This window comes from Microtus ochrogaster, chromosome 21, assembly GCF_000317375.1.
Source record: "Microtus ochrogaster isolate Prairie Vole_2 chromosome 21, MicOch1.0, whole genome shotgun sequence".
NCBI lineage: Eukaryota > Metazoa > Chordata > Mammalia > Rodentia > Cricetidae > Microtus > Microtus ochrogaster.
The window spans coordinates 14,305,876-14,320,923 of record NC_022022.1 but is presented as its reverse complement, the minus strand read 5'-3'; the positions used below and the strand labels follow the sequence as shown (position 1 = coordinate 14,320,923).

The window sequence follows — 15,048 nt, the reverse complement described above, 5'->3', positions numbered from 1 at the left end:
GGAGAAGCCGCCAACAGTTAATCTCAGTAGGGTCCTGCCAGTTTCAGAATAGACAATAACACCCACTTGCTCTTTTCTCCTCTGCAACATGTTCTTACGTGGAGCTGCCTGTGCAAATGAGTCTTTCAAGCCACATACAATGATATTACACATTTAATAAGTTGATCCTATGGCGGATTTGATGCCCCACACTGAGTGCAAAAGGGCAGAGCTGGCTGTAAAACAGAGCCTTTAATGAGACTGAGAAATGCATGGGTATTTAGCCACCAAAAGCCTTCCAGATTGTTAGAGACCTGAGAGTCACAAGCAGAAACAAGACCTGGGGCTGAACCACTTTATATGAAGTGTTCTATAAGCACAGTAGTGTTTTGGGTTCAAATCAGAGTTCCGTGGAGAAAGAGAAGCCAGCAAAGCAGAAGCAGTCGCTCCATAAGCATGGCGGAAGTCGTTCCCTTTGACAACCTGACACTCAGTACTATTCATTTTGCTCACAAAAAGAGAGAGAACTGTACAATCACAAAATCTTCAAACAGGAAGAAGATATCAACTTTAAAAATAATAAAGTATTGATTCTCCACCCCTCCCCCCCAACAAGATTAGGTGTGCTTCAGAATGGGACGAGCGGGTACGCGGGAACGTCTTTCACACACAGAAGAGGACAGAGCTCTCAGGGAATCTCCAGGAATAAACCAGAAGCCAGGGATTCTGAAGAGAGAAATGAGAGTCCCGGGGGAAGGTCAGGTAGGAAAGAAGACAAAACCAACATGACCTCAGTTCCCACACTCAGACTAAATTCCACCTGCTTCAAAGAGTGCAGACAAAAATAAAGAGTCCACCTCCTCGAACAAAGCAAATGCACCACACAACCCCATGCTGAGTAAAACTGCCAAGCGCGTTTCCACAGAGCCTTCCTTGCAAGGGCTCCAGCCGGCATGGCAGTAAACACGTGACATTGATCAGATACGTTCTCTGCCCTGAGCTTTCTGCTAGAAAAGTTAAGACAGTAATAAAAGCAACAGATGAAAGGGTTGGGTGGTGTGGGCAATGGGGCACAGGGTCCTACAAACTTACCCACTTAAAATTTACAACAGAAAAATGCGTCATAAACACAACCGCTATTTGCCAGGCGGTGACACACGCCTTTAATACCAGAATTTGGGAAACAGAGGCAGGCGGATCTCAAGGAATTTTGTTCCAGTTTTGTCTACAGTTCTAAGACAACCAGGGCTACACAATGAAGACGGCCACTGCTTAAAATGATCAAGTGTGATGCCCCAAGTTGTCTGGCAATGCTATATGGTCTCTCCGCTTCTAAAAATTCTTTGCACAGCTGCCTCTATAGAGGTTTACATTCCGAGTTATTCTCAGCTGTCAGCTAGATTTGCAGCAGTTGGAGAATTCCGGGGAGTCCTCAACACCAAATTCCAGGACTTGAAGCTAATGCCACTATTTCAAAATTGTCTTTTTAAAAATAAATGCATGGCATTTAGAAGGTTCCAGCTATCAAAAGAATGATGCTAGAAATGTAATGCAAGCAAAAAACCCAAAGATTTTTATAGTAATATAAAATATAAATATATATATTTATATATAAATATATTTATTTATATAATATATAAATATATAATATAGTATATAAAATGATTATATATCATTACTAAGTATGATATATATATATATATATATATATCATACTTAGTAATGATTCCAGCAAAGACTGTTGGTATTTAGTAGAGTAGATTAGTACATTTAAATTAATTGGTATTTAGTAGGGTAATTTAGTAAATTAGTAGAGCAATTTGATCAACAAATTTAATAGGCTATACTGATGCAAGGCTCAGGTTTAGATTAATTCGCTGATGAATTATTTGCTGAGCAGCTACTATGGGATAACATTTCTTGGGACAAAATAGTTAAAAAAAAAAAAAATCCCAAGCATCATGAAGCTAGCTAGCATTGTGGTGTGAACAGACAGAAAGAAAACAAGTGTGTGTGTGTGTGTGTGTGTGTGTGTGTGTGTGTGTGTGTGTGTGTGCGCGTGTGCGTGTGCGCGCGCGCATGTGCAAGTGGGCGCATGCGTTGTGTCTATAGTTGAGGTGGGTGTCTCCTGATCTATATGGGGCCCCGAGATCAGTTCTGAGTGTCTTCTTCAATTGCTAATCACTTTATTTTTTTGACAAGGGTCTCTGACTGACAGGGCACATCAACTTCACTGGTCTGGCTAGCAAGTAAACGCCAAAGATCTACTTGTATCCACTTCCCGCGCCTGGCTTTTCCATGGGTACAAGAACTGAAATTATATCATTTTTGTTCGGCAAGCACAAGTGAGATGCCTGCGCAGATCCCCCCAAAATAAATACTTTTAAAATAGGGAAATGATATGGTATATTTAAAAAGCAACAAACACTATGCAAAAACAATTAAGTGGAAAGTGTTAAGAAAAAAATAAGAAAGGACGGCTCCGCCGGCGTAAGAAATCCAATTAGGTCAAATCAAACCAAATCAAAATGCCCATCATTTTATTAAGCATGACACTCTCTGGTGACCGAGCGCATGGCAGGGAGACAGGACAGCCCCATTTAAATACCCTGTGGGAGTGGTCCTGACCTCCTCCCTGGGCATGCTGGGATTTGGAGTCCAGACCGAAGTAATGCCCTGGTCAGGGAGGCTGGGATGGATGCCAAGGGCTGGAGTTACGCCCCCAACTTAACAGAAAGATTGAAGTGAAGTTGTCATGCAGTTATAACTAAGGTAGTCTGAGTAAACTGTATAAGAAAGCAACACAGCAAACAAGAGAGATAGCTGAGGGAGGAACAACATTACAGGTAGAGACCTGTGTGAAGACCCGAGGTACAGCATGCCAGTTTGTGTGGATAGGAAGAGGGGTGCAGAATAGGAGAAAAATGAGGTAAGGGTTGAGGGAAACTTGGTCCATGCAAGTCATTGTTGATGTGTTGGCCACCTACATTAAAGGCTTTGCACAGAGGACTGAAATGCTATCTTATGCTTTACAATAGTCGTTCCAATGGTAATTAGGAAAAAATGGGATCAGGGAGACCAATTAAGGAGATAGAGACAGTCAATAAGTGGCTTATTGTAATATGTTGATATTATGATGAATAGAGATAGGGAGAATTGATCATATAAAATACTTAGTGTAATTTAAAACTAGGCAAATGGGATTTTCTGATTCAGGGGACGAAGGAGAAAAGTACAGGGTAGGTAGGATTTGGTTCTGAGCGATTAAGAGAGTGGGATTGCCACCTCTTAGGGGATAACTGGGGGTGATGGACTAAGATTGGATGTTTTGCCTTGACACATCGGGCTTGAGTATTATCAGCTTTAATAGTAGTGATCTCAATGAGCCGCAGCGGAAACTCTTTCAAAGTATTACAACAAACAAAAACCCTAAACGGGTAACAAACAAGGATGTCAAGAGTCAGCAGGAGGCTTCAGTTCTGTGCTTTGAAATAGAAAATAAGGAAATTAGGGTATATCTCAACTGGCAAAATCCTTGGTCAGAGTTCCATTCCCAGAACGTACATAGGAAAAAAAAACTGGACATGTGGTGTGTTTGTCAGTATTGGGGAGCTAGAGACATGTTGCTCCCTAGGACTGGCTGGCCAGCTAACCTAACCTACTTGAGTTCCAATGAGAGACCTGTACTGAAAAAATAAAAGGGGGCAGGGTAAATGATACCCAAGGTTATCTGGCTTTTATATGCACACAAGTACACACACTCACATAAATATGCACACACACTCAACATAAGAATAAAGTGTATGTCTTGTACCTACCATAGAATACCTCTCTATTCAACGTTAAAAGGTGGTACTGTTTAAACAAACTGGAGACTTGATGAAGCAGGAGAGGCAGGTGAGGCGGCATGAACAATGGTTTTCCACAGGTGGGGAGAGATGAGCTGAGCACACAAGTGCAAGGATCTGTCTTCTCAGTGAGGAAAATAAAGGGAAGCGAGCACCGATAGCACAGTGCATGGGCAGACACTGGTGGATGGATAAACAGTATCCAGAGTCTTTCGGCAGCACATATACTAAAATTGGAACGATACAGAGAAGATTAGCATGGCCCCTGCGCAAGGATGACACCCAATTTCTGTTGTAATTAAGGATTATGAAGACATCAGTTTTGAGAGAGATGTATAAATAAAAATTAACAAGAAGAGTGGGGCAGTAAATGAACTGGGGAATCATCACTCAAGACAAAATGAGGACCATTGAATCAGCATCATCTGGTGGTTGGCAAGCATTCACTCACAGTGGGGCTTCATCCGCAGAGGGGTGGTGTTACCTAGTCCCACCAAGATTCATCCACACAAAGTACTGTGGAGAGATACATAGACTTAGCTTATAGCCTCAGCAAGCAGGAGGCTAAAACGAAAGCAAACCATGAACTGGAATGGTTAAAGATGGTAGAAGTTGGGTAAAGAACAAAGGAAGGAGGTAAGACCTAAGATTCAGGTGGAATATAGAAAGTTCTGTTCGGACCGTGGTTCTGGAAAAAGAAGGCTACAAGAGAGAACGCTCTCCTGAGGAAGAGATTAGGGAGAAGTTCTGGTTCTAGGCAGTAACAAAATTCAAGATAATGACCTTGTGATTGTCCCAGGGTGAAGTATTACAGAAAAGAACAATACAATGCGCTCAGAAGAAAATGAAGAAGGTCTTAACACATCTCTGTGGCTTAGTAGCTTTCCAGAAACTTCAGATTGCTGAATTGCTTCTACTGGCACTTTGTGGGTGTGGAGAAAATGACAGACGCACATAGTGTCAGCAAAGACCTGCAGGACTTTATTTCTCCAAAGAAAATATTCACAGTGGTTTTACAGACAAGATATTTATTAAGGTCATACACTTCCCTTTAAAAAATTTAGTAGTGTAAAAGCGTATTGCATATTAGTGTACCAGATTCAATGACATCACCGTTACTATGCAAACATGGTGGACTAAGTATCCTGGTTGTATAATAATTAGTCCTTGATATTTTCTAAGTGAGCCAAATATAATGGTGAAAATAGACATGCCAGGCAAATTGTTATCAAAATAAATATTTAATGGGAAATAAAACGCATTTCGTGTATGTTTTAATTTCATTCTGTCACTGTGACAAACACTACAAAAGCAACTTGGAGGAAAAATAGATTTATTTGGCCTATACTTCCAGGTCACACTCCATCACCAAGAGGGGTCAGGACAGGAACTCAAAGCAGAAGCAACTGAGACATGCAGCTTGCTGGCTCACTAGATGGCCAGTGTTCAGCCACCTTTCTTATACAATACAGGACCACCTTCCCGGGGACTGCCACTGCCCACACTAGGCTAGGCCTTCCTATATCAATTAACAACCAAGGCCATTTCCCCCAGACATGCTCACAGATCAGTCTGACCTGGACAATTCCTCAGGAGACTTTCACTGTGTCTATTTAAAGCTGACTAGTACAATGTATTAGTCATCGATACTATAGCACAAATTGTGATAATTAAACTGACTCAGTGTTCTCTCATCCCTATACACAAAGCTACAATGAAGAAATAGGAGTTCTTGGTAGAAAAATGAAAATACTGACTGATATTCCAATATGTATTACTCCTAGTAGTCAAAACATAGGAGTATTCTAAATGTTCATCAACTAATGTGCAGGTAAGTAAAATGTGGTATATCCATAAAATGATATATTTGGCAATGGAATGTGTGAAGTTCTGATGTACACCACAACATGAATGAGATTTATTATGCTAAAGAAATGAAATCAGCCATGAACCAGGCCATTTATTAAACAATTCCATTTTATGTAAAATGTCCAAAATGGGCCAAGCTGTAAGACCATGAGTACAGAGATTGGGAGTGACAGTTCAAAGACAAGAGGTTTCTTCTGGTATTAACCAGAACGTTCTAGAACTAATTGTGATACAAATATGCTTTTATAAAACTGTTTAAAAAAATTATGTGAGTGGATTGTATGCTATGTGATTTTTATCTCATTACAACAATTTTTAATTTAAAAAAATATTTTAAGCCGGGAGTGTGGTTTAGGGGCAATGCATGTTTAGCCTGAGGCCCTGGGGTCAATCCTTGGCACCACAAAAGAAAATTTAAAAGTTATGGTGGAGAGGAAACTCTGAACAAGGTCAGGTGAGCTTTGGATGGATGAAGAGCGGGATTAAAATAGACTACAAGAAAAACCTTGGCAAACACTATAAGAAGCCCTCTCTATCTTGGAATTTAACCCAGAGCCCAGCAGGTATTCTGTGCGCATTGCTAAACCACCTCTACCTTGGAACCACTGTTGCCTGAGAGGGCCTATGCTTCCCCCAGCAAACATGTCCCAAGTCAACCTGGAGTTTTCAGAGCACCATGAATGAAGTTCAGTATCTAGTGTCAGGCTAAAATGAATTGAAATCTTAATTCTGCTGCAGGTTGTGGGTGTGACTTTACCTAAGTCTCTATGCTGCTCTTAGTCTCCACGCCACTGGGAAAAACACCTAAAGGACCTAGCTTATAGCATCATTATAAGAATTCAATGAGCTGAGAAAAGCAAACACTTAGGAAGTGGCTTAGTCTGCTTAGTCATAGAAACAGGACAACTTTAGGAATGGGAAGGGAGGTTCCAATGTGTTTTCAGATTCATACTCCAGCAGTCCCCACTCTAGGCCATGAGAAGGGAGGGAAGGAGGGAGGGAGGGAGAGAGAGAGGGAGGGAGGAAGGAAGGAAGGAAGGAAGGAAGGAAGGAAGGAAGGAAGGAAGGAAGGAAGAAAGGAAGGAGATGAAATATAGTACTTACAACTCTCCTCCCTTCTCTCCCAGACAGGACTTCTCCTGAGACTTATACTCTTGTCTTTGGGTGAAGTAATTCTTGCTGTCAAAAGAAGTGTTGCTGTTACAAGGAGAGCTATATCTCCACCCAGATACTCAGACCCAATGTAGACTAATGGCTGTGCTGACCTGGGAAATGAGTCAGGCTCAGTGCTATCAAAATGGCCTTTGTAAATGCATAGGAAAGTTCTCTTTTAAAAGTATCATATGAATTGAACACTAATCGTTCAACAAATATTTGCTACCAGGAATTACAATTTTCTGAATTTGCAGACCCTATGTTCTAGCAGGCAGGCAGATACTCTAATTAGTTGAAACTACAATTTATGAAATAATGAAAGACAGTAGCTACTTACAAGTGCATTTTATTAATACTTATTGTTTCATTTAATAATAATACATATTATTATTACAATCATTGAGTAGTTACTAATAATGAAATTAGACCTAATGTGCTGTGGAGACACACGAGACAATGACTCATTCTGTCTCTCAAGGTGGGCTTCAGAGAGATCTAGTCTCAGCAAGTCTTACAAGGTAGGAAGTGAGTGAGTGGGTCTAGGAGCACCAATTACCTCACCAACAAGTATCAATCAGAAATTATGGGATGGATTAAGAGGAAAAAGACCTGACACCCTTGAAAGGATCACACGGAATTCTGTCCCCTATACAGCTGATCAAAATGAATAAAGAACAGATGTCAGTTGTGTGGCAGGACAGACGCTGGGGGAATGTTTTCTGAGGAGGCCGGCGGCTCCTCTGTAGGTAGACTGCCTATATTAATACCCCTTCTCACATAACTAGTTTCTGCAAAGAGCTGAGATAAATTATTTGGCAACTTCTTTGAGTGAGAAGCCATCATAATCACAAAAGCATATGGAATTACTAAATCCAAAGAAGCTTCTCACTGGGGTAAAATATTATTATCTCTGAAAGTAGCTATGCCCACAGGTAGACCATGGAGATTGAAGTCTTGAGTCAATTTTTTAAGTACCACCAATTACCTGGAGGTAATTTTTCCTAGTTAGAAGGTACTGCACTTACTAAAAGGAAACAAACATGGAAACAGAAAAAAAAAATACCTACAGCTAAGAACACCAAGCACTTTTGCTTCAGGATATGAAGAAATTGAGGCAGGATTGAGTTGGAAGTCTCTTTCATAATGGTAGTGTTTATCATGCTTCAGAATGCTCTGCAGGGTACTAGGAAAGAACTGTATGTAACTCATAATTTTACTCAGCTGTGGTCCCTTCATGCACGATGTACTGCTTGTGCAATTATGGCTGGACTGCTATGGTGTGACCACCAACTTCTAGGTTGATTTTGTGCCTGTTCTATAGGTATGAAATTCACATCTGGTACTGTCGACCTGGTCAAAGGTCTGTGGCTGGGGAAGTCATAGTGAAGAAGTTACTGCTATTGCTCTGTTAAGGAGATCAAATGTGCCTGTCCAAATGCCTTCTAAACAGTTATGCTTATGCCTATAGATCAGTGTGCTCTCAGTGAGAGGGGAGCTTCTTTGTGCAGTGAGTAGTGATTGCGACAGATTCATAACTGGTCACAGTGCAGAGAATATGTGACTGCTGAATGTTCATCTATACTCCTCTGAGGTTCAGGGTAGGCAAAGGTTGGCCTAATTTAAAAACTGTAAATAAAAGTAAAATAAATGAGGCTGAAGAGATGACTCAGCAGTTAAAAGCACTTGCTGCTCTTGCAGAGGACATAGGTTTGGTTCCCAACACCCGCATGGTGGGTAATAATCATTACCTGTAACTCCAGTTCCAGGGAATACAGCGTCTCTTTAAGTCTCCATGGGCACCACACAGACATGAAGCACATACAGAACTGCTTGAACAACACTCATATAAAGTCAAATCTTTCTCTAAACTTCACGGGTCTGTAAGTATGAAAAGAGGGAGCTGACTCAGAAAGAACCCAAGTGTTCACCTTGAGAAAACTCAAGTATTACCTTCTCAGAAAAGCCTTCATTGGGGTCTCTGTCTAAATTAGATACATCCCACCAAAGTCCCTGCCCTGTCTACTAACTGTGTGAGTTCCTGCTTTGTTTTCTCCGTAGCACTGACCTCAGTCCAATACTTCGTTTGTGTCTGAAGTCTTTCTCTCATTATTCTACCACTGCTCTTTGTCCAGTACCTTCCCACAGGAGACAGGTTGTAAATATCTATCACATGGACAGAACCAGCTGCCCACAGCAGTCACCACTGTAAGACACACGGCAGCAAAAATGCTCACCCTGTCAATAGGCATTCACAGAAGTTTCCTTTGTTATTTGGTTCTGACAACCTCTTATTCATTTTTTTAATGATTTTATATGTGTGAGTGTTCTGTATTTGTATCACATTTGTGCTTGGTACCCATGGAAGCCAGAAGAATGTGTCTGACCCCCTGGAACTGGAGTTCTGAGTAGTCACAAATGGCCACGTGGGTGCTGGGGACTGAACCCAGGTCCTCTTCAAAAACAACAGGAGCTCTTAACTACTGAGTCATTTCTCCAGCACCCCCCTCCCCCGCCGCAAACAATGTGAAACCAAATGAATTTGACTCTTCGATGAATTCCTCCTTTCCAGCTAACCACACAGACACTAACGTATGACCTACTGACACACAGAGAGTAGGCACAATGGATGTCCTACTTGTCCTATCATAGGCCTGATCTCAAGCTGTTTCCTTAGGGAGAAAACTGACCACTCCACGGAACAGAGTCTGAGTGGTTCAATGCACATCTCATTGAGACTATCGGAAGTACTTTCACCGCTAACTGTATAATTAAAGTTAACCAAAATGCTCAGAGAAGTGATAGACTAATAAAAAAAATATACCTAGACTTGTTTCTGGTTTTCCCTAAAAATAGCAAATCTATGATTAAGTGGAGGGAGGGGCTTCATTAAGAAGTGAGGATACAAGAGATAATGACCAAGAAATCTGTGCACATTTGGAGGAAAAAGAAGAACTAAAACCAGCCACGATATGAGATTAATTATGCATCCCGCTTGAGTCGGTATGTTGGCTACAAGCTCTAAATGTGTTAGCACTTCTTGGTTTGGCAGCAAGAACCAAGAGCTATTGAGAGAAATGAGAATAAAAGCCGCAGTGCTTAATTTTTTATCTTGATATTACAAAGGCCATTGCCCACTGCAAAGGACTTTCCTCAGGCCACCGTCCAAGACAGTCAGGCAAAGCATGAAGGAGAAAGCTGAAATTGCAATGGCCTTGGTCTCTCTTCTTCCTAGCCAGGGAGGGCACAATACTCCTAAAAGCCCAAATCCTTTCTTTTGGCCCCCAGGAGATTCCCATAGTCTCCTACTCCTCTATTGGAATTCTCTGCCTGTCCATCTTCTAGAGATCTGTTTCAGCTGCTAATTCAGTGATACTGGTCCCTCCTGCTGGGCTTTTCTGTTATCTACTTAATCACACTCAGAGTTTACCAAGGCTGAGAGATGTTCTCTTACCCTCCTTTGTCTTTAGAGGCAGCCCCTTGTACAGATTGTTTGAGACTTATTTTTGCTTTATTTTATGTATATAGGTGCTTTGCCTTCATGCATGTCTGTACATCATATGTAGAAACTCAGAGTAGCTCAGAGCCCTGTTAATTGAAGAATCTGACATATAACAGAGAAAAGACTTGATTGATTTTTTTTAAAAAAAGTAAACAAATCATTGGTTTAGGTCAACATAAAAAGAAATGCTGACTAAACATCAGCTAGCATTTAAGATTTCTCTGTAGGAGCAAATAGTTCTCCCAAGTAGGGAGGGCAGTAGGCTGCCATGCAACATTTACTCTGTCAGATAGAACGTTTTGCAACATTCTGCTCTTTAGAATAGAGATCCCTGTAAATAAAGCTAAACTTTGAGTTGTTCCCTAGGGGATATCACGCAGTCTGCTTTTGGTGGACTGTCAAGACTTAAGAGGAAAAGGGGGAGACCATCAACACACAAATGCACAGAACTAAATTGTCCCATTCCTTTTTGTGCATATGCTCGTCTTCATTTGGGGCCCTATGCTAAGTCACTGCCGCTCTTCTTTATAAATAGCTTGGCATTTGGCGGCTGCCATTTGTAATAGTGTATGAGGATCCCGTCGCGCATGTCCCCTGCTGTGTACCCATCCTGTGCCCTTTGTTTACCTTCCCTTTGTCCTCCATGGACATCTACACTTGAGAATTTGTAGGAAAAGGGGAAGCCCCTACAGTCACCCAAAGCTCACGAAAACTGAAACTGTTCACATGGCCTGGCAAGCTTACTCCTTCTGACAGCTCCCACAAACTACTCTATTAAGTCTACAAGGTGAGACCCACCTCCTCTCATCTTCTCACAGTCGGACTGGCTAAGTTCAAAGAAGGAAGATGGACCCACCCAGTCCCAATAAGACTGTTGTTTTGTTTTGGTTCCACCCCTTTCCATTATCAAAGAGGAGATACAAGCAAAAGAGGGAGGTTACAATACAGTTCAATAGGAATAAAAATGGAGAAAGCTTAGCAATAAAGCCTTAAAATTAACAGAAGATAGCTATCTGCCTGGACCTTGGTTTCCCAGTTGAATGGCTATTGTTATTCTACTCGGGAACTGTCTTCTGTGGCTATTTATAGCGTGGGCATCCTAACAGCCTCAGATTTCATCTTAAAGAATTCCAAGTTTCCTGAGAGGGGAGAAGGGGAAACTGACCTTAGGAATTCCACAAAGAGAGAAATTCATATTTCATTTTAAATATCTCCCTTCAAAATATACTTATATAACAGTTCAATTAAATATATTAAAAAGATATTTTTAGTGCCGGGATTTTAAGAATCGGGTGCCATACAAGTGATGAAATTATAAACAGGCAGCTGTCACTGTCACTGTTGGGGGACATTCTAAGTCTTCAAATTCCACAGGAAATACGGACTCTGGTTAAACCCTAAGGAGGTCCCTACAGATCTGTTTGGGGTAATTCTATTTCTTGGAGCTTGGTGCTGTTTAGGATCTCACCCCACCCACACCACAGCAAGGCTGAATAATGCGATCCTTTCAGTCTTTGCCCTGAACACACATTAAGCAATCTAACTCCTACACTTAGAATCTCACCAGAAAAGAAAAGGGAACAGAAGGAGATGAGGGGGAGGGAGAAAGAGAAAGGGGAAGGGAAGGAAGGAAAATAAAGGGTATGGACCCAAAAGAATTTCACTTGTTATAATAGATTCAAAGATGAAGCAACAAAGATATTTCCTTCTATTTTAGAGTATCACTTCCAAGTGGAAAATGACGAGGATTTGCGGGAAGGAGGGCATTTTTTAAGGTCTTTTCTAAAGGTCTAAGTAAGACATACATAATAAACACTGGCAAAGCATCCATCTCCCTAAAAAGAGACCATTAAATATTTTGGAAGTAAGCTTTCAGTTGGCATCTTTCAAAACACTTATTTCCAAAAGTCTTGAAACTAGGATTACAATTGTCTGGAACCCAATCTGTCAGTAAGCAACCCCCAGTCTTCATTCTTAACAGGGGAATGGGCTGAAGGGCAGACACGCTGACAGCTGGCTCATTTCTTGCTTTGCCATGTAAATCCACTTTAACATAACTGGCTCACACCCTGGCTTTTAGAGTGATGGTTCTGCCTAGAAGCTGAACTAATTGGATAAGCTTATAGAATATTTCCATAATGACAAAGAATCAGACCCAACCTTCCAAGGTTTCCAGCCAGTCTAATGGAAAATCAGCTGGACAGGGAATGTTACCATTTAGTGAACTGGCCCCCTGCCCAAGTTGGCTTCAGTTTTCCCAAGTTGGAAATAAAATCTTTGGGTCGCTTTTTGATCATAGGGAAGGATGAGTGTGCTCTTTCCCTTGAACCAACCAGTTGTATTATTGACGTATATATGCAGAGGGAAGCACTCAGCAAGTGTGAAAGCACCAAATGAGAAATAATGTACACTCTAGTTTCCTTTCTGTTGCTATGGCAACACACTCTGGTTAAACATAGTTTAGGGGATGACATAGTTTGCTTTAGCTTACATCTCCAGGTCACAGTTTACCACTGAATGACGTCAAGGCAGGAACATGAAGGAAGGAACGTGTTTTATTATACATTGCATTACCTCCTGTTGAGGAGTTCACTTCACAGCCAAAGAGAACCAAGATTTTGATATTGGATTACAGCGCCATTAATAAATACATAGAGGCAAACGTTCTTATCCTGTACGTGTATATATACATGTGCATATGTGATATATATATATATATGCAAATATACAGAGAGACACAATTTGAAAACCGCATGCCTTGTATAACAAGCTGGCTTTATAAGCCTGTATGTGAGAGCTTGGAGCATGTCACCTATCACCTCCTGAGGAACCTGCAAAGATTAGCTTGTCTATGGAGATCTCAGAAAGCAAGGACTGTGGCTGTAGACTGTCCCCTTTGGACACTCCTGACTCATTCTCGTCATTAACTGTGATTTGTACAAATCTAAGACTTTCAAACAGCCCTGCTGTCTTCTGTGCTAGGCTGAACCTAACAGTCCCTCTGCCCTGACTCTGGTTTCAATGATCTTTTCACTTTTTTAAGTGCTTACTGTCTCCCATTGCCTGTCTTCCTCTCAAAATGAGTTCACTGTCTTATTTGTCTTTGTAACACACCACATGTTGTCACACAGTCAGTAGATGGCTTTGGAAGTGTGTGATGGAGGACAGAGGAGGAAGCAACTGGAGCTCAGAACTGCGAGCTTCTGCTCAGAGAGCCATCCCCTCACACATCTGTATTCGGTTTCTAAATTGCTCACATGTGGGATGGGAAAATGTTCTATGAAACTTCTTAGAGAATACAGCTATTTGAAGAATCCCCAAGTCCAATTTTGAGAAGCTAATAGAGTCATGGAATCAAGAATTGATCTTGGGGAAACAGCTCCTAAAAGTATGTTCCAAGCTCTCTGGTGGCTTTTATTGGTTCTGTATAATTGCTGGATTCTTGTTTGTTTGTTTGTTTACTTACTTTGTGTTTTGTTTTTTGTTGTTGTTTCTTTTTTCTTTTTTTTTTTTTTTTTGCCATGCCCATCAACAAATGTACTCAAGCTACAGAAAAAAAATGAAAGGAGAATGTAAGATTTTAACCAGCTAGAAAGGACTTAGCTGGGCAGTGGTGGTGCACACCTTTAATCCTCAGCACTCAAGAGGCAGAGACAAGGGATGGATCTTGATTGGAAGCCAGCCAATCTGGTCTACAGAGTGAGTTCCGGGACAATAAAGGCTACACAGAGAAACCCTGTCTCAGGGTGAAAAAATAAAAAGCAATCATTTTTGCTAATCTGGGGCTGAAACTCCAGCTATTCAAATGTTAAAAAGTATAATCAGTTATTCTTCAAACTAAAATCAAGATTTCTGCAGATAAAAAAGAAATCACTTTTCCAAACCAAAAGCAAGAAGATTAGAGAGGTGATTCGGCGGTTCTGCAGAGGACCTAGGTTCAGTTCTGAGAATCCATCTGGTGACTCACAACCACTTGTAATTCTAATGCCCCTTCTGGACTCTGCCTGCACCAGATCCACATGCGCTACACAAGCATACCTGCAAGCAAACATTCACATGCATAAAAGGCTTTTTAAATTTTTTTAAGTTAATAATAAAAGGTAAATATTTTTAGTTCAAAGACTGTCCGAATCCACACAGAAGCAATCTAGATATTTAAGTTTTAAAGTTTTAGTTTAATTCAGCTATCAAGTCCAACATTTTCATTAATTTGGCAGTCTTTGTAGTTAATCAGCCAAACCCAAAAATGTTGTCATGGAGAGGCATACTAAAAAAAGAATAACTTCTTGAACAGGATGAGGGTTCCTTACCAAGCATGTTCTATGTGGCTCTCCCTCGAGGATAAAACATAGGAGGGACAGAAACTCACTTACCAAGGACAGCAGGAGATGAACACAATTCAAACTACATTTTATTTCAGAAACTTGTTTAGGTTCAAACCTTTTATATATCACATTGGATTGGCTGTCTAAAACTGAAAGTGTCACATGAAGGTACCACAGTGGGCGAGCATTTTGGAAAGCGCCCAACACGAAAACAATACTGAGGGAAGGGCAGCTTCCTTCCCTGCTAACTGAGGAAGGAAAATGAATAAGGTAGACATTCCTGCATGGATGCTCCTGCTCAGAGCAAATGGAGTTAGTGTGGACCAGCATGGTCCTTTCCATCATCCTCTCCAGTGCCCACTGTCCAGTGGGA

General features: G+C 41.1%; 1 non-coding gene across 1 annotated transcript; it reads left to right on the top strand.

The window, feature by feature from the left end:
* Positions 1–4,034: 4,034 nt before the first annotated feature.
* Positions 4,035–4,136, top strand: LOC113457257. The gene has a single exon (XR_003377885.1). It is a non-coding gene; the product is annotated as a U6 spliceosomal RNA (small nuclear RNA).
* Positions 4,137–15,048: the final 10,912 nt, after the last annotated feature.